This window comes from Scophthalmus maximus, chromosome 8, assembly GCF_022379125.1.
Source record: "Scophthalmus maximus strain ysfricsl-2021 chromosome 8, ASM2237912v1, whole genome shotgun sequence".
NCBI classification, from domain to species: Eukaryota; Metazoa; Chordata; class Actinopteri; order Pleuronectiformes; family Scophthalmidae; genus Scophthalmus; species Scophthalmus maximus.
Genome location: NC_061522.1, coordinates 3,608,298 through 3,636,092, shown reverse-complemented (window position 1 = coordinate 3,636,092; position 27,795 = coordinate 3,608,298). Strand labels below are relative to the sequence as shown.

The following is a 27,795-nucleotide window of genomic DNA, read 5'->3' as shown; positions in this document are numbered from 1 at the left end:
CTGGAGAAAGATTGTTTTTTCTCTTTGTTGGTGTTGATGTTTTCACAGCGCTGGTCGGGGCTCGAACCCGCAGCCACGGGTACAGGAGACCTACGCGCTTACCACGAGGCCAAATCACCCCTGAGTCATATGGTCTGTCGCTAACACGTGTGACGCTACCATCTGGCGCTACCACGTCGTCTGGCGCTACCACGTCTGGTGCTAGCACGTCTGGCGCTAGCACATCTGGCGCTAGCACGTCTGGCGCAACCGCGTAGTCTGGCGCTACCACGTCTGACCCTAACACGTCTGGCGCTACCACATCTGACCCTACCACATCTGACCCTAGTACATCTGACCCTAGTACATCTGACCCTAGCACGTCTGACGCTAACACGTCTGATCCTAGCACGTCTGAAGCTAGCACATGTGGCGCTAGCACGTCTGACGCTAGCATGTTTGACCCTAGCATGTCTGACGCTAGCACGTTTGACCCTAGCATGTCTGACGCTAGCACCTCTGACCCTAGCACATCTGACCCTAGCACCTCTGACCCTAGCACATCTGACCCTAGCACCTCTGACGCTAGCACCTCTGACCCTAGCACCTCTGACGCTAGCACCTCTGACCCTAGCACCTCTGACGCTAGCACCTCTGACCCTAGCACCTCTGACGCTAGCACCTCTGACCCTAGCACGTCTGACGCTAGCACGTATGACCCTAGCACCTCTGACCCTAGCACGTATGACCCTAGCACCTCTGACCCTAGCACGTATGACCCTAGCACGTATGACCCTAGCACCTCTGACCCTAGCACGTATGACCCTAGCACCTCTGACCCTAGCACGTATGACCCTAGCACCTCTGACCCTAGCACATCCCTAATAATGCATTCACACCGGATTTGTGTTGCGTCCGGTGGAAGTATGACTCCAAAGTGTCCTGACGAGACACCTTGGAGTCTGAGATCCGTTGGTTTCCTCGGATTGGACTGGACAGTACTTCACCGTAGAGATAAAAAAAGCATTTATTCCACAGTTTGTAAAAACCTTACAGACGTATCCAAAGCCAAGTATTCTTCGTACAAAAAAAGTATAATACGGGGCATGAAAAGGCCAAAAATTGAAAATGAAAACTCCCCCCCCCCTTTATTTCTTTTACTCCAAAACGACACATTGATCACTTAGTCTCATTTTATTTTCTACTCTTTGTTGTTGAGAAAAATGACGTCACTGTCAGTTCTGCCTATCGATTCCTTTCCCATGAGAAACATCCCACTCGAGTGTTCCACTGTGAACGAGCAGCAGATCAAACACCGAGTGCGACGGATCAGGGTCGTCATGTTTGTTCTCTCGCACCGCCGTCAACAATCTGTTCCTCTTTCTCTCTCTCTCTCTCAACAAACACACACACACACACACACACACACACACACACACACACACACACACACACACACACACAGACACACACACACACACACACACACACACACACACACACACACATACACACACACACACACACACTCTCATAGCAACGAGCCACTCTTTAATGGGACGGCTCCCACAGCCCAGCCGGCCTTGTGCAGGGAGCTGAGTCCGCTGATAAGAGCTTCGTACAGTACATGAAGAATGTGGCCAAAAATGATCAAATATTAATGAGTCAAATTCCCAGAACAGCGCATGTTAAGTCAGAGACACTATAGGATGTGGTAAGAGTACCAAATATGTAATAATACACATTATACCCAACAAAGATTGGGTTTTCTGTTCACGTCTATAGTTTTATGTCTAATTAAAACTGTTCATGTTGTGAAACAGACGAACCAGCTTTGACTAAATATGAGAACGTTCCTTTATGTTTTTATCGAGCGTGGGTCGTGTTGATGGAAACAGGATTTCGTCTGGACGGCACTCGTGCGAGTCCCGGCTTGTCGGAGTGACCGCCTCGCATTCGCCTCTCAGATGTCAGCGTGTGTGTGTGTGTGTGTGTGGGCATGCGTGTGTAGCTGCTCATGTATGTACAGTCTTGTATTTAAATAACTCTATATTTAGATGCCCGTCTTGTTTTCCCCACTGTTGGGTGGATTTGTGGCCGTGTTTGTGTGCGTGAGTGACACGGGTGAACATGTTGCATTGGCAGGTCGGACGGCTGGTGAAAAAACGGCGGGAGCGTCGGGTTTCGGTGTGTGTGTGTGTGTGTGTGTGTCTGTAGCACAGCCCCGCACTTGAATTTAGTGTCTCCGTCCACAGCTCATTTACAGCCGAGGTGACAAGTGGAAGTATTTGGTTATAGCGGTGCAACTGCGCTAACTTTCCCAAGACCGTGTATAAATACACGGGCTCGAAATGGAAATGCGAACGCGAAGAAAGGCTGATCCGTAAATAAAGAGTAATGTTAACGGGTGGGTGAACTTTCGTGACACGGTCGGCGCGCGGACCTTTCACAACGGAAGGTGACGAGTGCGAGCATCAGAAAAAATGGGAGGAGGAAGAGTTTCTTTCCTTTTGCATTTCAACAACAAAGTCAAAATGTTGAGAACAAAATGTCGAGAACACAGTCAAACTAAATCATAGGATTTTTGGGGTATTTCAAAAATTTGAGTCAAATGTCGAGAAAAAAAGTTGAGAAGTTCAGAATAAAGTCGAACTAACATCAAGATTCTTTTTATCGTCTGTAGAGTAAAGTTGAAATGTCCAGAATAAACTCCTTCCGGTCCATCAAAGGCAACGTCCACGCTTGTTGTTGCCGCGGATTTCAAAAACCACTTCTAATCTCATTTTCCAACCCCACTGACGGAAAGAGAACCGTAATGCCGCTGTGAGTCAAAATCCGCGGCAACGACAAGCGTGCGCATCACTTTTAAGTGTCCCCCGGAAAGACTTTCGTTCCGTCCAGTGTCTGTTTGCAGCGCGTTTTCTAAACGCTGCGCGTGTGTTGTCGAATCGATGAAGAGGTTTTTCTTAATTTGCTTGTGGTTGGTCTATTTGCATCTATTTTCGTAAGTTGCAGTGCCGTTGGCTCTCAGGGCCACCGTAGTTTTTTTTTGTTTTCTATGGCTGACAACTTCACTGTTAGATGGCTGTCGTGTGTGTGTGTGTGTGTGTGTGTGTGTGTGTGTGTGTGTGTGTGTGAACAGGCAACTGTTTGCCAAAGTGTGCATCACACCAACTCACACCACGTTCCACTCACACTTTGTTGCAGTGCCCCTAAGTGGCCAAAGAAAAAAATATTAAAAGATTCCTCAATGAATGGAAGTACAGTATGAGCACACGCCCAAGTGTCCTTGAACAGATCACTGGATCCTTATGTCAGGACAGGGTGTGGATCATGCAAGACTCCTGAATACACTGCATTAAATATTGTGGGGGAAAAAAACACCAAAAAAAACCCCTCCACAATAGAATCTATTGGTGCAAAAGGAGACAGAACAAAAGAGCACGCTACAGTAATCTCAGTACAATAACGCACAGCTGTAAGTCGTTTACTGTAGGGGAGGAGCATGTGTGTAATGTACATATACTATATTATACTATACATATATATACATACACACACACACACACACACACACACATATATATAAATACACATATATGTCAGGGCTCAGACGTGGAGGAGTGAGACATCCTCATTTCTTTTGCAGGTGCTGCCTGTTGGAGCCTCTGGGACGCGCCGCGTACTGCGCGCTCTGGCTCCACACACACACACACACACACACACACACAGACACACACACACACACACACACACACGGTACCTCCCACTTCTCTCCGGCTTGTTTAAGTGCTCTGCTCTGCCTCCTTCGCTTTCAACGAGCGCTCTCGTCGACGACGGTCCGTGCGCCCTCTGACTCGCTGTGACTGGCCCCGGCTCGTCTCCTGCGCCTCCTGCAGCCCTGACAGACCGGAGAGGAGCGAGTGCGCTCCGGTGATACACAGCTTCTCGTTTGGGTTCATAAGTCTGCGTGGACGCGAACTCTGCTGCGCAACTGGAGGAGGAGAAGAAGTGTGTGTGTGTGTGTGTGTGTGTGTGTGTGTGTGTGTGTGTGTGTGTGGACAGATTCCTGCGTCTCTCGCCGACAAAGTGGATAAAAAAAACAGTTTGGGTTATAAAGAAAGAAAAGCTGCTCGACTCGAGTTCATCCCGAGAACCGTGGATTACTCTGCCAAGGTAAGAGTCTGCTGCGCTCCGGGTTTCGGAAACGTTTTCATTTTATTTTGAATTTTGGTGCCAACAGACACCAGTGTGATCCCACTGCTCGTTTGGAGGCAGAACTCCTGCCGGTGCGTGAAGTCGTTCAGATGCTGCGATGGTATCGATTAGAGGTCCTGATAATCGATCCATCCAGGATCAGCTCCCCCCTCCACCTCCTCCACCACCTCCTCCTCCCGCCGCACGCTGCGCCTTTTACGCAGCCGGGTCTCTGTCTCTCTCTCTCTCTCTCTCTCTCTCTCTCTCTCCGTCTCTCTCTCGTGTGAAAGCTTCCCCCTTGTGGCCCAGAAACCCCTCTCTCTTCTTTCTTTCTTTTTGTAAGTCAGCGTGTCCATTGATTCCCTCCGTGCCGGCGCGCGGGTCACTGTATCTCGGGTCAGGATCTGGAGGACGCGGCCGGGGACGCGGAGGGATGTGGAAACAGGATTAAAGCTTCTTCTTATCATCGCCGTGCTCGTGTCGAATGTGTCGTTATCTCTCTCTCTCTCTCTCTCTGTCTGTCTCTCTCTCACCTCCAGCTGGTTGTTTCACACCTCAGATGTGAGACTTTAATCTCGGATGATCCCCAGAGACGAATCAAGAAGTTCCCCGTCGGGACGCACTGTGGTATCATGCACATATGTGTGAATATCATTTGCAGTATGACATAGATCCTATATTTATTCTGTTCCAAGTCTTGCTTTACTGAAACTGGAACGAGGTGTGTGTGTGTGTGTGTGTATCACACACTCCTGGGTTTGGGAAGAGTTGGAAGGTTTTTGCTTTGGGAGTTTTGGGAGTGATGAGCGTTCTTTTTGGAACATTTTTAAAATGAACAACATCTGGGGAAATTATAGAATATAGGATAGATGTGACGAGAGTGGTAGAGTGTGTGTCGTGTGTGTGTGTGTGTGTGTGTGTGTGTGTGTGTGTGTGGCCCGAGTTCTTCCAGAGTGGAGCTGCTGACAGTTATTGTTCAGGGGTTGATTGGTTGAGTGATTAATAGTTTGGCAATAAATCAGTCATATATACAGTGGTGGGGTCCTAAAGTCTGAGAGCAGGTTCCCAGAATGCCAAAGGTCTGAGTTAGTTCCCCCCAAGACTTCTGGACCCTGCACCTTTACTGCAAGGTCATTAATCAAGACAAGAGAAGTAAAGATAGAAAGAAAAGTTCCATAGCTTCTCAAAGTTGAGGATTTGACTTTCGACCTTTGCACTGTTGTCGGTCGGACAAAAGAAGTTTGGCAAAACCTACGGGCACTGCCTTCGTCTCCTGTCTTTTATAAAACAATGAGCAAATCAATCGATTCATCCGAAAAACAATCGAGAGAATCCCGAAGCATTATCTTAGAAGCATTATCTTTTCAGGACAACGGTGAAAATGTGCTGTCACAGCATCAGCCCGCACTCCGTGGTCATGTCATTGTGAATACGAGGAGCAAGCGGTGGCAGCGGTGGCACGGCTGCGTTCCTCAGAGAACCTGTTCACTGCCGTTGAGCTCTGCGAGGCGGAGTCTGGGTACAATGACGTTTCTTTTCTCGCTCGTCCAAATCAATATTGGTTGGTGAGCGAGCGGGGGAAAACAAACCCGTGCATGTGTGTGGAGCACACGAGTATGGGAAAAGCAAAGAAAGGTGGAGACGGGGGGGGGGGGGGACGGGACGGACCGAAGCACCTACACGGGCGAGAGAGGGAGAGCGCACAGCAAACATTCCTGACTCGGTGTCTCGGCAATTTAATTAAGGTTTTCTCTCTCGACGAGATGACGCGGCTGCAGCAGCGAGCACCTCGAGGTGAAGGCTTAACCCCGACCCCCCCCCAACTCCCCCACCCCTGTTTCCAGCTTGGACTAATCCCAAGGGTCAGCTAAATAAGTGTTCGGGTCATCCCACGATGACAACTCAATAGGTGGGGGGGGGGGGACCCCCGAAGGAAAAGCTCCCCAATCAGGGAGTTAATAACCCCCATGAAGGAAGTTATAAGAGGTACAAGGTGAAGAGGATTGAGTGTGTGTGTGTGAGTGTGTGTGTGTGTGTGTGTTCACGTGTGTGTGTGTGTGTGCGTGTGTTCGTGTGTGTGTGTGTGTGTGTGTTCATGTGTGTGTGTGTGTGTGTGTTCATGTGTGTGTGCGTGTGTTCGTGTGTGTGTGTGTGCGTGTGTTCGTGTGTGTGTGTGTTCATGTGTGTGTGTTCGTGTGTGTGTGTGTGTGTGTTCATGTGTGTGTGTGTGTGTTTGTGTGTGTGAGGATGAAATTTCAGTTGTTATCAGCCACAGCAACCTAAAGCCCCTCCTCTTCTCTGATTGGGGTTTAAGTGGTGCTCTGATGACACACACACACACACACACGCACACGCACACACACACTGCAGGTCAGATTTCGGTCACTGTACCACTGGCTGGGTAGATTTTTACAGGGAGATAAATTCCTGAAACATGCCGCTCTGCCCCGTCGTACATTCCCGGTTATTCGTCACAAGTGCTGATGGGAGTAGAAAAGCGCTTCAGTTTTCTCTCCCTGCGGTTGTTGTTCTTGTTGTTGTTGTTCCCGAACCGTCCGTCCGCAGTGTTGGACATGTGCAGACAGACGTGACCGCGGCGGAGAGGCCTCGTTTCCATCCCTCACCCCCTGCGCTCTCTGTCCCTCTCCCTTGTTGGTGTTGGTGTCTGTTGGGATTTCTCTTCTATGTGGAACGGAGTGTCACACTCGCGCGGCCTCAAGGCCTCGTGACAGCCAACCCCACCACAGTCCACAGTCGTAGTGGGACGTCAAGAAGACAATCTGCACATAGCAACTCCAAGGTTACGGAAAGATCGTGTATACAGGTATGGAAAATAAACTATGATTAAAGCGTGTGAGACAACTACACGCTTTGTTGAGCTAAGGGAAAGATTGTGGTGATGGTTAAACAAAAGTTCGCCATGGGCGGTGAAAACCACTACACCTCTACTTTGATGCTTCACCACTACTTCCTGTGTTGGCAGTGAACATGATACTGTACGTTAAAGCCGCAGTGTGTAATATTTAGAAGAACTTATTCACAGAAATTGAACACATTGTCCGTAACTATGTGTTCATATGTGTGTAATCACCATGTTTTATTCGTCAACTCTGATTGAGTTAAATAGAGTGACATGGGGAGGACCCGACCTCCGCGTGAGTCGCCATGTGTCCCTCGTCCTGTTGAATACGGTTGTCGAAACAAAACGGTTCAGGAACACGTCGCATTCGCGTTGGATTTTTCAGACGCTGACGGAAACCGGAAACGGAATCAGCGGTGCGCCGCCATAAAGTGTCCCCTGTCGGTTGCTCAGTTGGTTGCGGTTTGCAACTTTACCAGCAGATGGCGCCAGAAAATTACACACTGGGCCTTTAAACGTGCGCTCAGCTGGGTTTTTCTTGATTTTCTCACTTTCACTGACGTCGCTTTTTGGTGCTCGCCTTCCGAGGTTTGTTTTTCACAAATATTTCGCAGCTTCCCCAAAAAATGACCCTAAAGGCAAAGTTTTACACATTTACATTCGTCGTCATGTGATAGTTTTGAAGGGTAATGTGTCAAATGATATGACATAATCAAAATAGGACTGGTAACTCAATCTTAATCTTGGTGGCAGAGATTAATCTCTTAATCGTGCTTTGCTTTGCTTGCTAGTTTTGTTTTACGGGGCCGGCGAATGGCTTCGATACGCTAACGGCGCGTCTATATAGTTGTAAATGAAACGCAAATAATTTGAGGGTGCAGGTTTAGCGGCCTCCAGTGGTAGAATTGAGAATGACACCGCGTGTGCCAGACACACGCTGCGGCGAACACCCTTATCTTTAGCCTCAGGCTTGAAATCATTAGCACATATTTGTCTGGTTTCAATAATTTAGATTTCAAATCAAGCTGAGCACAAAAACAGGTGGACGAAAGTCTCCATCTCTCCGCGCTGTTGCCGTCGTGCAGATGTGTGTGTGTGTGTGTGTGGGGGGGGGGGGGGGGGGGGGGGCGTCGGCTCATTTGGGAACGTTTAAGGAAGCGGGGGCCGCGCAGATGCAGCGGACGGCCAAGCAACAAGCCCGCGACGGATGATCTATCATCCTGCTCAGTTCAGTTGTCTGATTTCCCCTCTCCGGAGCAGGCGTCGCTGAAACCCTGCAGACGCACTGAAGCCATTTACAGTAACAAGCCGTTTTTTGAAAGTGTTCGCTGACGACGGCTTGTTCCCCCCTGGTTTCTTTGCTCCGCTCAGGCGTTTGGAAGATAACCTTTTTCTTTTCCCGTGAAGAAGCCTCGGGTCTGTCTGTGACCAGGCTACGTTACGACATTCCCTTTGATATCGATCAACGGTTGACAACCGGGCAACGATATGAAACAGAGATTAACTGAACGCGCTCAGGTTTCGGAAGCTGGACGCAGAGAATGTTTTTTTCCACTTTGGCTCGATAGACGACTGCGGCGATTGGTCAGAGGTGTCAGTTGTGCAGGATGAACTAATGGTTGTTTTTAAAAGGTTGAACTCAAGACAGAGCTCAACTGATACGGACTTTTGGGGCCTGATGCCAATATATGAGGAAGTAAAAAAAATTGGCAATATCGATATATGCATTTCAAAAAATGAGAACAGTTGATGTTTAAAGTTGAACCATAACCTTTGTTCTTAATAACTATGTATAAATAAAAAGAAAAACACAAACACAAGCGAACATGTAGAACTTGACATGGATATGGAAACATGGATTTGCAACGCATGATCTGAACTGTCAATCAGCAAAGACGAAGTTTTCACATCGTCCAACATAAACGCCGCTCCGTCGACGAAAGGCTCACATCGGCGTCTTCAACTGACAGCACGTCGCCTCGACACGCGTCAAATGCTGTAGTTGAACTATCGGCGATCGCTCTTCTTCCGCGCAGCCCCACGTGTTTCCCGTCTGGAGTTTTGCCTCACGCAGTTTTAACATTAACTTTATTGCTAAAATTCGGTTTTCTGTTTCCGTCGACGTGAGAAAAAACAGAAGGGCTCGCGTTACGTCTTCACGGGGGCTGGGATGCTTCAGTCGACCTGCGACAGGCTGAGACTGAACACGCTCACCCCCCCCCCCCCTGGCCCCCGGGGGGGTGGGGCTTAGGGGGGTTGCTACTCCTTTACTAACCCTCGAAGCGTGTCTCTAAGTAACCCCCCCCCTTCGTCCTCACAGTGTGTTGTATAAACACAGGGGGGGTGGGGGGGGGGGGGTCGGGTTCAGTACATATACTGTATAAGTCTCCAGCATTCCACTGCGGTACCAGGAGACACCGGGAGGCAGAAGATGCCACGTCAGATTCTTCTCTCCCTCCAGAAAAGAACACAAGGCTGAGATTGTTACAGTGTTTTTAACCTTTCGATAACCTGACGTCAGCAGTTTGTTCCCCCCCCCCCCCCCCCCCCCCCCCCCCCCCCCCCCCCCCCTCCCCCCCCTCCCTCCCCCCCTCCCGTCGCGAAGAGTCAAAACGGAGCTACTCATCTTGGCCAGAATATACCTTTCCTGCGTGTTGGATTCAGCCGAAAAACCCAAGAAAACGCTGCACGCACGGCAGAGGAGGAGAGCCGACTTACGGTGTCGATCTGAAACCTCAATTCCTCGGGACGGGAACGGGATTGGAACGTCGTATTTTTAGGGAGCAGTCCGTCGGTCTACCACGTCGGTCCAGGGCAGAAGAAAACGGTATCTCGGCTTCTCTTATCACGACTAGAGACGCTCCGTCATGAACAAACCGTGAAGTTCATATCGGTGTGGAGAGTCTTTCTCTCGTCTTGTCGATACAGATCCAGATTCACAGCAACGCAGCCATTGGATTTAACCTTTAGGCTTTTTTTAATTTTTTATTTTATTAACATATCACGCAAAAAATTAATAATTTGAATGAATTAATCCAACGATGTTTCCCGGCGCGGGACCGGACAAAGTCCCCGAGGCCCAGAGAGAGACAGAGGAGTTCTTTATTCAAACCCCGGCTCTCGTTTGTTTCCCGTCAAAGACGAGCTTTGTCTGAATCCGTCCGCGCAGACCACATGTTTGATCGAATTAATTTGGAAATATTCGTATATTCCCTGTGTCCGGGATCTGCGAACACAACACAGTTTCCCCCCTGAAGCTTGCCCCCGGAAGAAGGCAACGACGGCAGCAAGAGAACCGCAGTTTAAAGATCGATGGACTGTGTTCAACGTCAGAAGTTCCTGTCGCACGCGGCCCACGTGTCAAATTACCAGGGGAAATGTTCGAACAGTCGTCCGCTCCAAGCGCTGCTGCTTCTCCCGAACGTTCTCATTTATTCATGTGTATTTTTGAGGCTCTCCAGCCCATGAAATAACCCACATAACAGATGCAGAAGATACTTTTCATATTAAGACTTGACACCCAATCCGCCTGGCGTCACAAATCAAACGCTCCCCTCCCCCCTCCATCCTCCAACAAGCCGTCACCACCCGAGGTACTGTAGGTGTGTGTGTGTGTGTGTGTGTGTGTGTGTGTGTGTGAGTGACGGGGGTGTAGCACCCTCCAGCCCTACTTTAAATGCCCCCCCCCCCCCCCCCAGGGCACATAGTCTACCTGTACACACACATCCTTTCATCCCCAACCCCCCCGCCCCCTCAACACACACACACACACACACACACACACACACACACACACACACTGGTTGTCAGTAGACAATAGGTAGATGAGAGATACCACTAGACCTTGGACGCGTGTGCCGGAGCTCACACTCGCGTTGCATGTGTCGGGACGTGTGTGTGTGTGTGTCTGCGTTCAGGTGAAAGGGTCTCGTGCCTGTGTGTGTGTGTGTGTGTGTGTGTGTGTGTGTGTGTGTGTCTGTCTGTCTGCGTTCAGGTGCACATGTAGTGTCATGTTCCCTCTTACTCGTATTCGGTTGTAGAGCCGACATGCGAATCCTGCTTTTGTGCCACTGCGAGTGTGTTTTTACTTTTTCTTCTTGTGCGGTGAGTTGTGTGTTTTTTTTTTTTTTTAGACGCGGCGACGGTAGAGCAGGGAAACCGAAAAAGATAAATCTGGGATGGGAGACGTGAAGACAACGATCGAGAGGAAACTGTGTTCGAAAAGTTAACATTATAACATGACATTTCAATCTACAGTCCGGACCTGCTTCACATTGACCATAATCATTAAAAATGCTGTTGAACTGTTATAATGATCGGGAAAAATACCACACTAGTGTGAAGGGAATGTGTGGTTGGTGATTGGTTCGGCAGAGGCCAGTGATCTTTGCCCGAAAGAACATTGATTCGGGACACGAGGACGAAACCAGGAGCTCGACCCCAAAAGACGGGCCGCTTCCGTCGCAGGGGCGTGGCTCAGACGTGAAGAGAAAACGTTCGCACTCTGCAAATCGTGCCACCGCCCACTGACGTCTCTCAGCACGTACGCAAGACTCGTGTCAAACGGTGCGGAGAGAGGTGTCCGGGGCGAGCGCCGCCAATTCACAAGACAAAACGAGACGCAGGTGGAAGGCGACAACGCCGCGGCTTACATCTGCAGAGGCGCGGGCCCCCCCGAGAGAAACGGCACGGGACATGATACGTGTCCATATCTTGATACGAAATGTTGTTCCCGTGATGGGACTGTTTTGGGAGATTGCAGACTTGTGCACGGATTTGTGGGCGCTGGTTATTTTGGGCTCAGTTGCCATTCTTAGTTCAGCAATGGCTTGAAGTTTGCCGTTGGGAGTGAGCGAAGATTTGATTTGTTCAGCGCTGTCTGGGGGAGCATCAAAAGAAAGGGCCCGGGGGTCAATGACACCGTCGGTTACTCGAGATAAAAAACAAAACAAATCATCTGGTTTGTAGCTGCACAAGTTGTAATTCCAGGCGGCTGCTGCTTCACAACAAGACAAATTAAATGACTTAAATGAGTACATTTTTGAGGAGGCGTTCCTTTTTGAATGTCAGACTGAATGTCAAATTAAAGGTCGTATAGTTCCATGTCCGCTGCTTGATGAGACACGACTCGCAAAAAAAGAAACCGGGAGCGGGATTGAATGGTGGCTGCCGGCAAACCGAGTACGTCGGCCATAGCCGGGTCCCAGTCTGGAACGGAGGTGTGGCCCGGTAACGCTCGGCCCCCAACAAATGTCAACCGGGAAAACCGATTCTCGTAACTTTGTGTAACAGGATTAATAGTTTGGCCCCGAGTCAGATGCTCAGCGGTGGTGCACAACGGGAATTATCCCCATGAGCCTCGGGTGTCTTTGCCATACCCAGGTATGTTGTAATACTCATTATTCAACTGACACAGGAGCTCCCGCGTTCTCATAGGTTCCAACTGCGCTGGAAGAGGACTAATGATGTGCACTCTTGACTGACACACGCTCATTCACAGAGAGACAACACAGCCATCTTATCAAAGAGTCCCGGTACATGTTGCACACTTGCACACATGCGTTCTTGCGCGGGCAGTTCTTCTCCACACACACACACACACACACACACACACACACACACACACACACACACACACACACACACACACACACACACACACACACACACACACACACACACACACACACACACACACACACACACACACACACACACACACACACACACACACACACACACACACACACACACACACACACACACACACACACACACACACACACGTCTCCCAGGAGGCCTCGCTGCAGCTGGCAGGGGATTAAGAGGTCAGGAGTCAAAGGAGGGGACCAGTCCACCTACAGAAGGAACTGACGGAGCAGATCTGGTGCCGAGTCAGACGCACAACCCCGATGACCCGAAGAAGTTCAACGCCCCCCCCCCCCCCCCCCCCCCCACTGTGCAGGTAGCGCGCGCCGTCGGGTATGTCCCGCGCGTGGTTCGCCGTCATCCCACTTGGCCCGAGGCCCGATCCGTCGGAGGATGCCTGGACCACCGAAGATAGACAAGCGCCAGCCCGGCGCGTCGGGGCCTGCGCTTTGGCACGGGGTTTTTTTTTCGCAACTGTGACTCACTTGTTTATCAAAACCTTGAGCAGGTTAAGGTCACGATTTCGACAGGCGGCTCGGCTCCGGAATGTCACAGGGTTGGCATGGGCGTGTGGCATTGCGACGGCGGAGGTGACGCGAGGTCGGCGGCAAATAAATGGCAAAAAATGAATTATGTATGCAGATTAAAAAAAGGAATCCAAGATAAAGAACATTTAGTCTCTTACTATCGGATCTGTTCATTTCTATGTCTTTAAAAAACAAAACATTGACTGTAAAATTTCCGATCGGTTGAGTATTTTTACCGGACCACACAGAATTCATATCTTGAAAACATCGGTCTCCACTGCTGCGACAGTGAGACGAGTTTAATTTTTTGTTTTTAATCCAATAAATCATGTGGGCAAACATTGGAGAGTTTCCCTGTGCTGCGTAACTGGAACACAAATGCAGAAAGCTGAGAATAATTATACAGAGCAAACAACTCTGATGCATGAAGAGTCAACATGAAATGGGCTTTTCCTGTTTGCAGAGTGCAAATCTCTATTCAGCAAAATCCATTGAATTTTTTTTAAGGACTAAGACTAAAAGTGTGCTCATGTTATTGGCAAATGAAGTTTACCTGGTGGAAAGAATGTAACTCGCCAACACTCGCTCCCACTTTATAACCTGCCATGTGTCGGGGTCAGTGCAGTCCGGGATGAAACATCGGTGTAAACTGCTCCGCGCTTGACTCTAGCCCCCGCCCGCCGGACCCAGCATATCACACTGCGGCTGCGGGCGAGCCGGTGGTATTTTGAATGTGGACGACTTGTTCACAGATGAGAGGCGAGAGACACTTCAAAGAGATGGCAAGCGGATCAAAAGTCTGGGCCGCGGCGGCTTTTCTCTCTCTTACGCGCGCTGGCGGCGGGAGGAGTGAGCAGTGTCAGCGTGTGCGCGGGTGTTTGTTTAAAGAAGAGAAAAAGGAACAATAAACACAGATATCGCGGGCCGCTAGTTAATAAAGCAAACGCAACGCCGGCACAGTTCAGCTTATAGGCAGCGTTTGAAGTCAGAAAGTAAAAAAAAGGTGACGTTTTCCATCGTTCCGTGCAGAGACTTTGTAAAGATGGACGACACGACAAGTCCCCAAAGGTGAAGGCAGAACATATCGATCGCCCCCTGGTGGCCTGCCACAGCATGAGACAGAAATCCCGCCCCCTTCATGTTAGCAGATGGAATAAAGGATCAGCCCCCAAAAATGTTTTCTGTCATTTTAAAGTTGTTCTTATCGAATGTATGTTGAAGTGTTTACTTATGTCCAGTAAGTTTGGTTTCAACGAGATTTTTGACGCTATGAAACAACATCACGGCTGCAAAAGCTGAGACTGACTTGCGATTGGCCGAGCGCGCGTGCGTCGGCGGGAGAAACCGCACCGCGATCTCTACCGCGTGTGCATCTTTATACACAATCCTTTTTGTGCCCTTGAATGACACGTGTTGTGTTCATGCTACACTGGATGCTACTCTGTCTACTCATCGCTAACAAGCAACTAGCACGTAGCTGCAGGAGCGACTGTGCCAAAGTGTTTCATTGTGACTGTGGGCCGAGATACAGGACGTGGATGCGCTTCAGTCATTGGCTGTCAAACACACAAGCGCCGCGTGTTTGCCCGTCACTCACCGGATAACTGGCGTCTGTGTCTGCCGATTTGTGGTCACAAACCGCTGTAGTCTGAGGGAACAAATGAAGTAATTGGAGGGTACAATTTGTTAATTCTAGGGTTCCGCTAACTTAAACATCGCCCCCCGACACCTGCCAGGCCCCATTTGGAAAGTTCACGAGAAGGGCCGTGTTTGTTTCTTTGTGTCTGTCATGTGTATTTGTGCACCAGTGCATTATGGAGCTAAACTAAGACAGTCCGTCAACACAGACAGGCCGGTGGCCGTCCAAGACAAGCAGCCCTGCGGGTCGGTCCGCTGCGGGAACGTTGCTCCATACCTTTCGCCAGCGCCAAGGCACACCAGACTGTTTCTCTCGGCGGACCGGACGGGACGCCGGAGGCCAACGACCGAATGGAGCAATTTCCTGCACCTCGCGGCAGCAGGGGAGCTCGTGTAACGTGTCTGCGCTGGGTTTGGGACTGGGCCGCGGGTCCGTTTCAGACACTGCTGGATTCCTCTCAACTCCTCGCTCATTGAACCTCGTCATTGGCCGAAGGTCTGGAAAGAAGCGTCCTCCCGGGGTTTAGTGCAATTCCAACAGTTTTGCCAGCGGACAAAGTGATGACAGATTGCAAAAAACGCAACACTACATTTTGGCCCTTTTATACGGCTCTCCCCCGCGTAATAGTCTCTGCTCCATTACGGGCCGGAGTAAACTATTCAAGTCGGCCGAGGGGAGGGGGGGTCGCAACCCACCGGGGAGCAGCTGAGTAAGCAAACGGCTGCGGACATGGGGTGAGAACTGTGAGTTCACTCGGTGACGTCGTTCACGTTCGAAAAAGCAGCTGAGCCTACGGAGATATTAACCACTTCCTCGTCTCATGCACAACGCAGCCCTGATGCGGAATCAGAGGGCGGCGATGAGCAGAATGACGTCGAGGAGGAAATGGACAGAAATCACGGTGCAACGTTGAAAAGACGGCGCGTTAAGGCCTCGGCCTCGGCGCGTTCCTCTACCGGTCAGAAGCGGGTCACGTTGTCTCCCCGTGAAATCCAGCGGTCCAGATACTATCTTTGAAAAGGGAAATCTGAAGGACGCAGGGGTCACGCTGTCACCGGGGCATTTCAGACTTCATTCGAGTCCAAAAGAGAATCCCCCAGTTCCCATTAGATCCCCAATTCTCAGGGCCGTCACAAGAGTTAGTCCCCGACCCACGCTCCGGCGCTCTCTCTCTCTCTCTCTCTCTCTCTCCGGTCACGCCCGGCGTGTTCAGAAGAAATGACCCAGAGGTATTTTATAAAACAGACAAATCCTCTCCTTCCTACAAAGAAAGGCCCAGCGTCGTTTGTTATCAGTGCGAAAAAAAAAGAATCTAACGAGGTCGCTCGTGGCGCCGGTGGGAAGCCTGCGCCCACACTCCACGATGCAGCTTCTCCAAACATCCCCTCAAGCCCTCGGAGCTTTTCTTTTTCAAAATAAAATGAAACTATTCGCTGATGAAATAATGGTAAAAACAACACCCTTCTTGTTCCGTAGACTCTCGTGGTTGGTGTGAACTTGAACTTGAACGACGAACGACTTTGCAATGAAAACTAGCATGAACTCTTTTTCTCATTTTGCAATTAAGTTGTAAATTAAGTTGATACGAGATCAAGATAAACATGTAAGTATGAATCACACGTCATGTTCCACGCACCCCCTTGATTCTGTGGAGGCCACTTGAATCCAGTGTGAAAAAGGCAGATTCCACGACTACCAATAAACATCTCTGCATCAAATCGACATATTAATATGTCAAAAAGCCACAACTGGCGTCAAAAACAGGTTTGATTTCGTTCAACTCTTAAGATTAATCCAAAGTTTCGGTAAGTGAAATATCAAACCAGAGAGAAAATATGGCGGAAGCAAGATGGCGTGTTAACGTGACCTTTGACCTCATTCAACTAAATCACCCGTGTTGTAATCTGAGCCGCTTTTCTTGCACCGCTGCAATTTGCAAACGTAACCCAATTGAATTACGGCCACATCGGCTCGCTGTTTTGTTTCCTCGGGACTTTGGATAAATCGACCCTTAAATGGGCCCGTGCTCGCGGTGCAGTGAGCTGAACGCAAACAGAGCAAGAGCCTGGCCGGTTGCTGTCTTGATCGATGGTCTGAGCAGATAAGACGAGTGTGTTTGTGTGCGACGGCATCAGAGGTCTGGACCCGGTCGCATTTGTTGAGTTTAGGTAAACAGGAGACAATGCCCCCCCATTCTGCCATTTGCCATTCTGAGAGTTTTATTCCTAAAAGCAGAAAGGTGCCGTAAAACACCAAACTTTACAGAACTGCAGCGACATTGACATTGACATTTTTGCACAAACAGCACAACATGCAGGAGGATCCTTCTGTCCAAACGGAAATTAGATCCCTATTTTCCAGGCACAACGGAGTTCCCTCCGTGCACACATTTTACGCGTGTCTGCGGACAAATGAAGGGCGGGGATCAGATTCCTGTTTTGGTTTTTATTTGGAAACACGAGCAGGCTCTGAACAGCATCATACAAAGAGTTACTGGGAAAAAAAACCAGATTTTCTGTTCCTGCGTAAAATGCAGCCTTTGTTTCCGGGTCATGAACCGGTCGAGGTCACTGACTTTAACCGAGCCAAACACACACACACACACACACACACACACACACACACACACACACACACACACACACACACACACACACACACACACACACACACACACAGACACACACACACGTCATTTTGCACTAATTGATTCCCCTCCCAGCAGAGACAGGAATTAGTGTGCGTGCGTGTGTGTTTACTTTGTCACTTTCCTATTTACTTAAACTCCTGACAGATCCTTTTAAAGTAAACGCACACAATCAAATGTGTGTGCCTCACACTAATAAATCCATCAGTGTTCATAACTTCATAACTCTCAGACGGCGAACTTTCCCAATTATAATCCAATTATAATGTGTGTGTATGCGAACTTGTGTGTATGCGTACGTGTGTGTGCGTATGTGTGTGTGTTTACTTTGTCACTTTTCTATTTACTTAAACTCCAGACGGAACATTTTAAAGTAAATACACACACACACACACACACACACACGCACACATGCGATCAAATGTATGTGCCTCACATTAATAAATCCATCTGTGTTCATAACTTTCAGACGGTGAACTTTTCCAATAATAATCCAATTACAATGTGTGTGTATGCGAACGTGTGTGTATGCGTACGTGTGTGTGTGTGTGTCTTTACTGCCAGTCCCTCAGTCTCTCTCTGCAGTAAATCCGTCCACACCCGCTGACCTAACACTGGGTTAATGAGGTGATCCAGCAGCGGGGGCCCAGTTCGTCGAGGTCTCTGGGCCCATGTGTTCCAGTGTGTGTGTGTGTGTGTGTGTGTGTGTGTGTGTGTGTGTGTGTTTCAGCTTTTGTGTGTGTGTGTGTGTGTGTGCGTGCGTGTGTTTTCATGCATCTGGGCACGGATGGGTGCAGCAGATGCGGCGTTCATGATGGTTTACCGTCGCGTTTGCACGAGACAAATACGATGCCGGGGACGTGCGATTGCAAATAACGGCCGTGATTGTTGCCGATTTTCTGCAGCGAGTCTGCCGTGTCTGCTAATCTCCAGCACAAATTGCTTGGCAGGCCAGAAGTCAGCACTCCAGCGCGCAGTGTGTTCGGCCCGCTGCTGAAACCCAGTTAGTTTTTCGCCAATTCGGTAACGTAACGTAATCCAATTCAGGATATGGGAAACGTCCTGCTGCGTCCGCAGTTAGTCACGATGGGGGGGGGGGGGGGGTTCAAAAGAAGTCTCCCTGGTTGCAATGCATCTTAAATACAATTTACATAAAGCAGCAATAAAAAAAAAAAAGTGCTTTTGACAGTTTGATAACATGATGTCAATGACAGACACGAGTTTGCGTCATTTCCCCGTCTGGATTCGCTCGATGACACGAAGAGGTTCAGGCGAGGAAAAGAAACGTCGCTGAACCCAAACCTATTCTGTGACCAGTGGTTTTGAGCATTTGGCTCATCCCCACGCGCGCGCGTGTCCTCTCACCGCAGAGTCGGACCGTGGCGTCGGCCCTGGCGAGACGGAGCAGCAGCCGGCCGCGTCGCACCGCCACAACAGCGAAGTAAGTGAGTAACGCCGCCGTGCTCCCTGCTGACCTCGCGCCGGCCTGTCAACACAGTCCGTTAACACGTGAGAGACTTTCCCGCTGTATTCACACATGGGCTCGCTCGGACATTTTTCCCGGACGCTGCATGTCGGCGGCAACATCTGCGTCGACATCTCGCGTTGATGATGGGACCGATGATGCGCTTGGCTGCTCCAGGGCGAAAGGTTCTGCCGTGTTTTAGTTTCAACACTTCAAGGGTGAATGACCCCGACCCAACTCGAGACCCCCCCTGCCACTTGTGCATAGGTTGCTGGGTGACGCTGGTCAAACGTCACGTACACTGCCTCTGGAGTCCCCGCTCCACTGCGGAGACTTGAACATGCGTGTCGCAAAAGGATTTGTAACTTCTCTGGGAGGGATTTAAAAAAAAATTGCAGAGGAGAGGAGACATGATCGAGGCGGTTGTTACGCTTGCCAGGTGCCCTGTGGCACACACCTGTGTGAAGCTGAGGGCAGGTTACATTCTTAATTCCAACCGCTGACAGACACGACAGGCTCATGGCCAACTGAAGTGTGAAGTGAAGTCACACACACACACACACACACACACACACACACACACACACACACACACACACACACACACACACACACACACACACACCCCTGCTTTGACATCCAGGGCTGTTTTGCTGCTGTAGCTGTCATGGCAGGACGCCCGGCTGCGCTCAGTTGGCCCCGGACCAAGAGGTGCGACCGACTTGTGCCACACACGCACAGTAGCCGGTCGCCCCCGACAGACGGGTTGACCGGTTTCATATGTCTTGTGTTCATGTCGCGCCTGACTAAAGCATAACTTCACCTGAGCGGGTGCAGTAGAGACGCTGGGCCTCGGGCTCATTTCTTTAATCTTGCTTTTTTTGTTGCACACCAACGTACCACGGTCACATTTTGTCATGCTCAAACAAGCTCCACTCGATTGGACTAAGGGATGGATACATCATTTATAACATATCTATTACACCTGTTCATTTATTTCCACCATTGTCATCTTTAGTACTCGCGGCGCTGCAGCGGGACGTTTGAGCGGCCGGGTCCTCGTGTGCTTTGCATCTTGTGGTGAATCTCCGCACACCATTTCCAACCACAAACTGTCGGTGGCCTCTCCTGTATTTGGTCCTGTCGCCCGCGTCCTCACGTGCCTACAACACGCAAATGCACTGAACTCATGCATCGCTCTTCTAGTCTTGCAGACCACTCAGGGCTCTTTTTGTCTATCGCGTTCATGCACCGCTGCGAGAGACTGAAGAGGCAGTTCAGGGTTAAATGTCTTGCTCCAAGGACAAGGGGGGGAAGATGGGATCGACCCCCCGCTGACCTTCGGGTCGGGGTACGGCCCGGATTAACATCATTCAATTTTTCTCTCGTTCTCTACGGCTCGAATACAGAACAACCCCCCCCCCCCCCCCCCCACACACACACACACGCACACACACGCACTTGAATTGTCTTGCTCGTGCCCATAAAGTTTTAAAATAGCGTCTGGATGATTCACTGGCGTGTTCTGCCAGTTTTTTTTCGAATAAGAACGGGATTGTTTCGCCTTGCGAACCGAAAAAACAATAGGAGAAGACAGCAACAACACCCAGGCATCACAGAAACTGCGGAATGATTGATCATTAGACATAGTACAGAAAGTACAGTGCGAGACAGAGTTGGGTTCAGAATATTTGACACCATTATGATTCCTGGGAGTAAGCAGGTGAAGCAGCGGTTGGTCACTTCCCTGCAGCTCTTTTAAGAGGATAAGATGCTCTCTCTACAAATATCGCTTTTTTAAAAATGTATACATCTGGCACTTTGTTCACGAGGCAGACGCTGGACTACCGATGTCCACGTGAATTGAATTGAATTGAATTGAATTGAAAATGTGTTTATTCCAAACTAATTTAATCTCACCCCTTCACGTCCCCAAGTAATTCATCTATAATTAATAATTAATTAATTAATTCCTTATTGATTGGAACATGGAGGCAATAGAAACTTCCAACGCTGTGTGTGTGTGTGTGTGTGTGTGTGTGTGTGAAGCTTCTCTCGCCTCAGACAAAGAGTGTGTCTGTTCATGAAGCTCAGCAAGTTGCCGGCGCGCTTTTTCCTGTTAATGCAACAAAACCCGAGATAGCGGACGGAGAGAGGGACGGAGCGTCGAGGGGGCGATAAGAGAGGGCTGGTTTGAGGGCTGGGGGGGGAAAAAAATGAAATAAAAAAAGCGCAGCAGATAAGAAATAAAGACTCGAATCAGATCAGGAGCCGGCAGCCAATGAGAGCTCAGGGAGCGAGGTTCACCGGAGTTCAGTATAAAAAAAAAAAAAATGACAGGAGGAGATGAGCCGTCACACACGCTGTTATTAATTTGTTCCAGGTGTCTCGTCATGCACCGTGTGTGTGTGTGTGTGTGTGTGTGTGTGTGTGTGTGTGTGTGTGTGCTATCTATTTTGTCAAAATGACAACATGAAGACTTATATTAAAAGAAAGAAAAGCATGAAGAGGTCGAACCTGCTCTGAAAGTTCAATCTGAGGACAGTACGACGACAGCTCGTGTGTAATTGATCTTTCGCACTAATAGTTCCGTGTGTGTTTGATTGTTGTTCCTCTCACATCAGTCTGTCGTGTTCGCTATGACACATTGATGTGCCTCCATTGTCAGCCGAGAGGTGTCCTGGCTGCGTGCTGCCTCTCTGCAGGTATGCAGTCGGCTCACTATTATCTAAGGGGAGGGCGACGAACCCTTAAAGAGGCCACAGAGAAAATTTCGTGGCCTCCCCCTAGTGGTTCCACGGGGAATATTTGTTCGGCCGCTGTCGTTAAGGACGCTGCGTTAGCGAGACGCCCGCGAGGACGCGGGGGGATTTTTTCCTCAGAGCTCCTGGGGAAGTTGTCCACGCCACCTTGGAGATAACGGAGGAGAAGAAAGAAGTCTGTTCACCGAAGCTCCGACTTCGCTCTCTGGCGTCAAGTAGCTTCAACTCGTCAACTACTGTCCAGAGCGGGAAAAAAAGAATCCCAATTTGAACAGATAACCTCGGGTGTGATGTCCAAGAAGTATTAATAAGTCGCTGGTTGTGTAACGTACTCATCCAGTAGAAAGAAAAACAAACTGCATGTCGTATTAAAAGCCTCTGGCGGTCCGGAACTCTCTCCGGGTGGTGAATGGCCCTCCCAGGTTCAACTCTTGTCTCGTCTCTTTTTTCGTTCACTCTCCGGCTTCGCCTGCTTTTGTTCCTCCGTCGACGAGTTTTGTTTTTGTCAATTCGACTGTTCCGCCCGTCGGCCATTTCCATCACGGGGGATAGCTACCTGGAGAACGCCACTCTCTTCCTCGTCCGGGCTACGCAATGGGGTGACGCAGTTCCCTTGTGACATAAATCGAGTCGTCCCGGAGGCCCGAGAGAATAGAAATACTGAAATCAAGGCGCGTATGGGACCGATACAAGCGCGGATGGCGTCGTTTTCCCGTCATCACTACACTGTGCAATCTGTTTCAGCATCACAATGACAAGTTCAGGTCAGGAGGTTGTCCCGTCCAACTCCCCCCTCCTTCCTTTCACAACTGACGGGAAGTCAATACCTTGTGCTGATTTTTGTTTTTAATGTTCCCTAACGTGGTCCTCATGACTCTCTTCATCCCAATAACTCAGTGGCTCATGTCACTGCTGTCACTGCTCAGTCTAGACAGCACGTCACCAACCAGAAGTCGCAGGGGACTTTGACATCCCGACTTTCTTCTCTGCGCTCGTCTTGACTGCAGTGTGAAGCAGCTTGTGCTTGTGTGGCGCTCGTCTGTCGGGTCCGTGGCAACGTGATGGATGGATACAGTTGCGGGGGGGGGACAACATATTTGAAAGGCCATGAACCATGCGCACAGGAGGACTTATGGCAAACTTTGGCCCCGAAACGTGATCGTCATCGAGCCCTCATCGCCGCCCACAACGACAGCGCCGTCAAGTCAATACACTTCAGTCCTTCTTTTCTTTGTGTCGCAGTGCGTGTTGTTTATGAGAATTTAAAGGCTGCACGGAATGAGTGGGCCGGAGTGCACAGAGGTGAAAGGTCAAGACCTTCTCAAAGCAACTCGGGCTGTAACTGCACTTAATTGATTCGCGTCAGTTTGACAGATTTTGTACTCCTGTGTGTGTCTGTGTGTGTGTGTGTGTGTGTGTGTGTGATCGGGATTATTGCTCGTGCACGTGCACGACCCTGGGCAGCACCACGTTCAGCGGCCCACAGTGTGGAGTTTATCTGCTTTACTCGTGAGGCTAAGGGTTTTTACTAAGATCGGAGTCGTTAAACGGATTTTACTGCCGAGCTTTCCAGACCTGAGGTAACAGGATATTCCATACGGGGTTTTTTCGGGGGGGGGGGGGTGTGAAGGTAACGTTTGTGTACCGCTAACTCATGCCCCCCCCCCCCCCCCCCCCCCCCTTCATGTAGACCGACCAAATTCACGCCCCATTGCTCTGCTTCTTTGTACCTTCATTCCTGACTCTCCTGCTTTTTTATTGTATATCTTGCATACAATACATACCATCTTCCCTGATGCCTTTTTGGACTCTTGCTGCGGTAACAAGGAAATTTCGCTGGCGTGAGAAAAAAAAAATTATCTTATTATATCTTGTGTTATTTCACAGATTGGCAAATCCCAGTGAGCATTTGCAGATTCTTTAACACATTCACATATCTGATTACGCGCAGACGGATTGGCATAAACTTACACAACCCTAACCCCATCCTGCTCACAGATGAGGCCGGTTTCATTTTTTTCGATCTCGCCCAAGTCCTCTACTTTGAAAACAATAAGATGCGAGTTGCAACACAGCGGACCCGTCCTTTCATTTCCCCAGAGCAACAGCTGGTCAAGTGGCAGTCGCTGTGCTCGAGCAGGACATCGCAGGACTCCCTCCCTCCACGCTGCCGTATCTGGCCTTCGTCACACGCCGTTCGAGGGCTTAGTGGAGTCGGGACTTGTTTACAGCGGAGTCTGGACAAATGGAGGCAGGCGTCAGCTACCAGCTATGAACACGGCAACTTTCTCTTCTGTCCCTTTTCCCCCTCACACCCATTCTCTCTCTCTCTCTCTCTCTCTCTCTCTCTACCTTTTTTCTTATCGCGGGGGAGGACAAAGGTTTATGTCGGCCTTTCATTCGGCCTCACAGTGAGAGATGGCTGCAGTGAATTGTGGGTAACAGAATCCAGCTGTGTTGCAGACCGTGTCTGCTGGTGTGAACATGTGCAGGAATGTGTGTGTGTGTGTGTGTGTGTGTGTGTGCGCGCGCGCGCACGTTGACCTGCTTCATGTCATTCTGACGGCGATGCTTCTCTTTCATCACGTGTCCTTATCTGCGCTGAGGATTTGCTCGTGTGCCGCGAAGCCCCAACGGCAGAAAAAATCACCGTCGCGTCCGAATCGTGGATTCCCGACGCAGCGAGTAGAGAGAACACGACCGCGGGTCACTGCGATCCCAGCGTGAAGCGCGGGGCGGATTGCTCGCGGGGCTCCACTGCTGTGCATGTTTTGCACGTTAATGATCTGCAGAACGCAGATTCTTGGCTTTCTGATGTTGGCCCGCGACCAGAATCAAACAAAAGGAACCACCAGGTTCAAGGTGTTAAAATAGACTGACATGCTCAGATTAATCTGGGAGCTGTTTGCGTTCACCACTCCTTCTCTTTCTGTGTCCCTGCTTCCCTCCCACCAATCCCGTCAAATTGGAGGATTTATATATGAAGCAGTTGAAGAATAGATCTGCTTTCACGCGTGTTCTTTGGAAAAAATACTGCATGTACAGCGTTTCCGCTCGGCTTGACAAACACCGGTTGACCACACTTCTGCCAAGTTTGTCTGAAGAGCTTTACGTCTTTTACATGGTTGAACTGCGTGGCACAAGAGAAGCATTTCAATTAGTCCTAAAAGACACAACAACAATCAGCTGCTATGATATGTACAGGTTTCAAAATGTGAAGTGTAACACTGTTGAATAACATCAAATCAGGGGCAACACACAAAACGAGATATTCAGTTCGCTGTCACAGAGGAGCAAAGAAACCAGGAAATATTCACATTTAAGAAGCTGAAATCAGAGAACTTAGTGCTCTACACTGCATTGAACAAAGTATGAGAACACGAATCCCGCACTGAAGGACTAAACTTTCAGCAAAACAAGTCTAGAAAAAGGAAACCTTAATCATGCAATAAGTTATCAGTTGATTCATAAATTGGAGGATCAGGAACATGGCAAAATCGCACAAGCATGATTTGGAAATTTAAAGAAAGAGATGGAGGCCTTAAGGTAAATCAAAGTCAATGGACACATCTCGTGAGACGCTTCCTCAATCTGAATGGTGGAGAAACATAAAAAAATACAGTAAAAACAACGTCGCAGTGAAGCCACACCGACATGGAGGTGCCGTCACCGCTGGCAACACTAAAAGTCACTGACGTAGAAAAAAACCCAACACTTTTTAACCTTAAAAGAGAAAACTTGTCTTTTGTCCCCCCCCTATCTACGGGGGAGGTCAGATGTCGGCCTCAGGTATGAAGTGTGAAGGGATCGAGTTTCTTTAAACTGGGAGGCGTCGGCAGGGCGGATGCCTCGCCGTCATGGAGGTCTGAGTCCGTATCCTCCCGGCGGTCGAGCACAGCAGACGGTTTCCCTGAATGCAACCTGCCGAGAGGCTGAGGATGACGCGCTTTGCTCTCCGGTGCGTGTCCTGACACAAGCACCGCACGCACACTGTTGACTTGGGCTTCAAAAACGGCAGGCGTGTTCTATGAAAGGATGAGATGGTAACCTCGGGGGTGAAGCCTGTTGTGGTAATGTTCATATGCACACCTGTAAGACTCGTCCAAAGAAACGCCGCCTTCCATCGTGCGTGATTAGTTTCTGATTTCTTTCCCTGGAACACAATTATTCCTTCATTCATATTTCATTAATTCATGTCCCTCCCTCCTGTGGTCGCATTATTCACTTAACCAGTTTGCCACCAGCAGAACCCTTAAAAGGAATGACGATCAGCCCTCGCTACATCCCTGTTACTGTTCCATAAAAGCCGGAGTGACTGCGCACAAAGAGAGATCTGGATTCCTGCGCCGACACATGTGCCTTAAACAAAAAGCCGATCTCGGCATTGCAGACATACTCGGTCATCAGTGCAGCGTGTAGTCGGACACTTTCAATGTGTTGGTGACAGAGTGGTTGGGCGACTTCAGCGGCGCGATGGCAGGCGGTGTCTTTACGCGAGCTGCTTTGCCGCCTCCACTCGTCTCTTTGCACAGAGTTATTAATAACACGGTCACGTTGGCACTAACGCAGCGTGCCGGTCATATGTAGTTCACCATATTCGCACGGCGGCCACTTTCCTGCGACGTCCCTCTCAGGGTTGGACGCTCAAATGCTTTTTATAGTCGTAAAATGTACAGTACACTGCTGTGATCCAGGTTGCAAGTCGTATAAACACAGGTCAAACAACATATTTGATTGCTCATTAGCTACGATTAGACAACAGCTAACGTTAGTGTCCTGCAACTTTGTCCCTAACATTATTATTTGATAGTGTTATATGTAAAAATTCTGAAATAAAAATGCAACTCTTGGACCAATTTTTTTAAAGCCTGGAAATAAAATGTGCTGTAATCAAGCTTGCAACGGAACGTTAACTGTCGTGGGGTCTTTTTTTAACCTGTCCTCAGAAATCATCTGGTTAAAGGAGACATATTATGCTCCCATTCAGGTTCCTAATTTTAATTTGGGTTACCACTTGAAAAGGTTTACGCGCTCTAATGTTCAGAAAACACATCAGTTTCCTCAGACGGTTCATTCCTGCAGCTACTCCATTCAGCCTCTGTCTGAAACACTTGGTTTCACCTCCAATTTGATACAAACGCTGTACCAACAAGACTCATACGGAAACAGAATAATCTAATTGGAAACCGATTTATGAAACTTCCCGTCACACACATCCCTCTGTGGTTTGCCGCAATACATAGCAGATCGAGAGAGGTTTATTCAGTTTTTTTCCCACCTCATAGACATACTGTAGTTGTCAGCATGTTGTGGTGGCGTTCTGTAAAACAGAAAAGCTTTAGGAAGATGCTGAGGAGTGGTTTTAACAGACAAGCAAAATGAAAGCGTGGCACATTGTTTAGTCTGTTGTGTGAGTAGCAGGTTAGAGGCGTGGTCTTTTCCTGAAGTGCCACTGAAGTCCTGCAAGAAGACTGTCAGCTTTGGCAGCTTCTGGTTCATATTCATTCCCTCATTTCCTTCCGTGCTTAATAAGGAATATGGCAAATTCCTACATCACCCACGAGCCCTGACCTCGGTCACTGCATTGAACAGAGGCATGGGGCCGGAGGTGCGCGCCTGGCTTCATTAAAAAAATCTTGGGTTTCTCCTTCACTTCCACGTCAGGAGTCTTGGAAAGGGCAGGAGTGCAAGAGTTTACTAACACAACCCATGTCAGAGGCGAGAGGAGAGGGGGAGCGATGAAAGAGGGAAGAAATAGAAGAGGTGACGAAGGGATATGTCCTGCATTTTTCATTAGAAGTTGACAGGAAGATACTGGCGGCAGACTAAAGGCCAAAGATTGAGACCAATTTCCCACTCAGTGGTATCGAAAGTACTCTTATTATTTTAAATTTTTAGTTTATTTTGTTGATGGCACAAGATTTTGTGGGCCCACCCACCGGAAAGCAAAGGTAGAAAACAAGGATAAGAGGCAGGGGTAATTTGCACAGCTGTGTTTGGAAAGTTTGGTTGATAAAAGCTTGTGCTGTTATAGTGACACAAGCACACAAATAAGCACATTCATGAGTTT

General features: G+C 49.2%; 2 protein-coding genes across 3 annotated transcripts in view; one reads left to right on the top strand and one right to left on the bottom strand.

The window, feature by feature from the left end:
- The window catches only part of LOC118313257 (beta-1,3-galactosyltransferase 2-like), a 104,896-nt gene that overhangs the window by 9,861 nt on the left and 67,240 nt on the right, over window positions 1-27,795 (bottom strand). Inside the window, exon 1 of one of the 2 annotated variants that reach the window (XM_035638616.2) lies at window positions 3,743-3,761. The exons of the other annotated variant lie outside the window; for it this stretch is intronic. The gene's annotated coding sequence lies outside the window, so the exon portion shown is untranslated. Of the gene's footprint in view, window positions 1-3,742; window positions 3,762-27,795 lie in introns of those variants that run through there. 2 annotated transcript variants of the gene reach the window in all.
- LOC118313251 (vasorin-like) overlaps window positions 3,738-27,795 on the top strand; it is a 29,943-nt gene continuing 5,885 nt past the window's right edge. The window contains exon 1 of the mRNA XM_035638606.2: window positions 3,738-4,155. The gene's annotated coding sequence lies outside the window, so the exon portion shown is untranslated. The remainder of the gene's footprint in view (window positions 4,156-27,795) is intronic.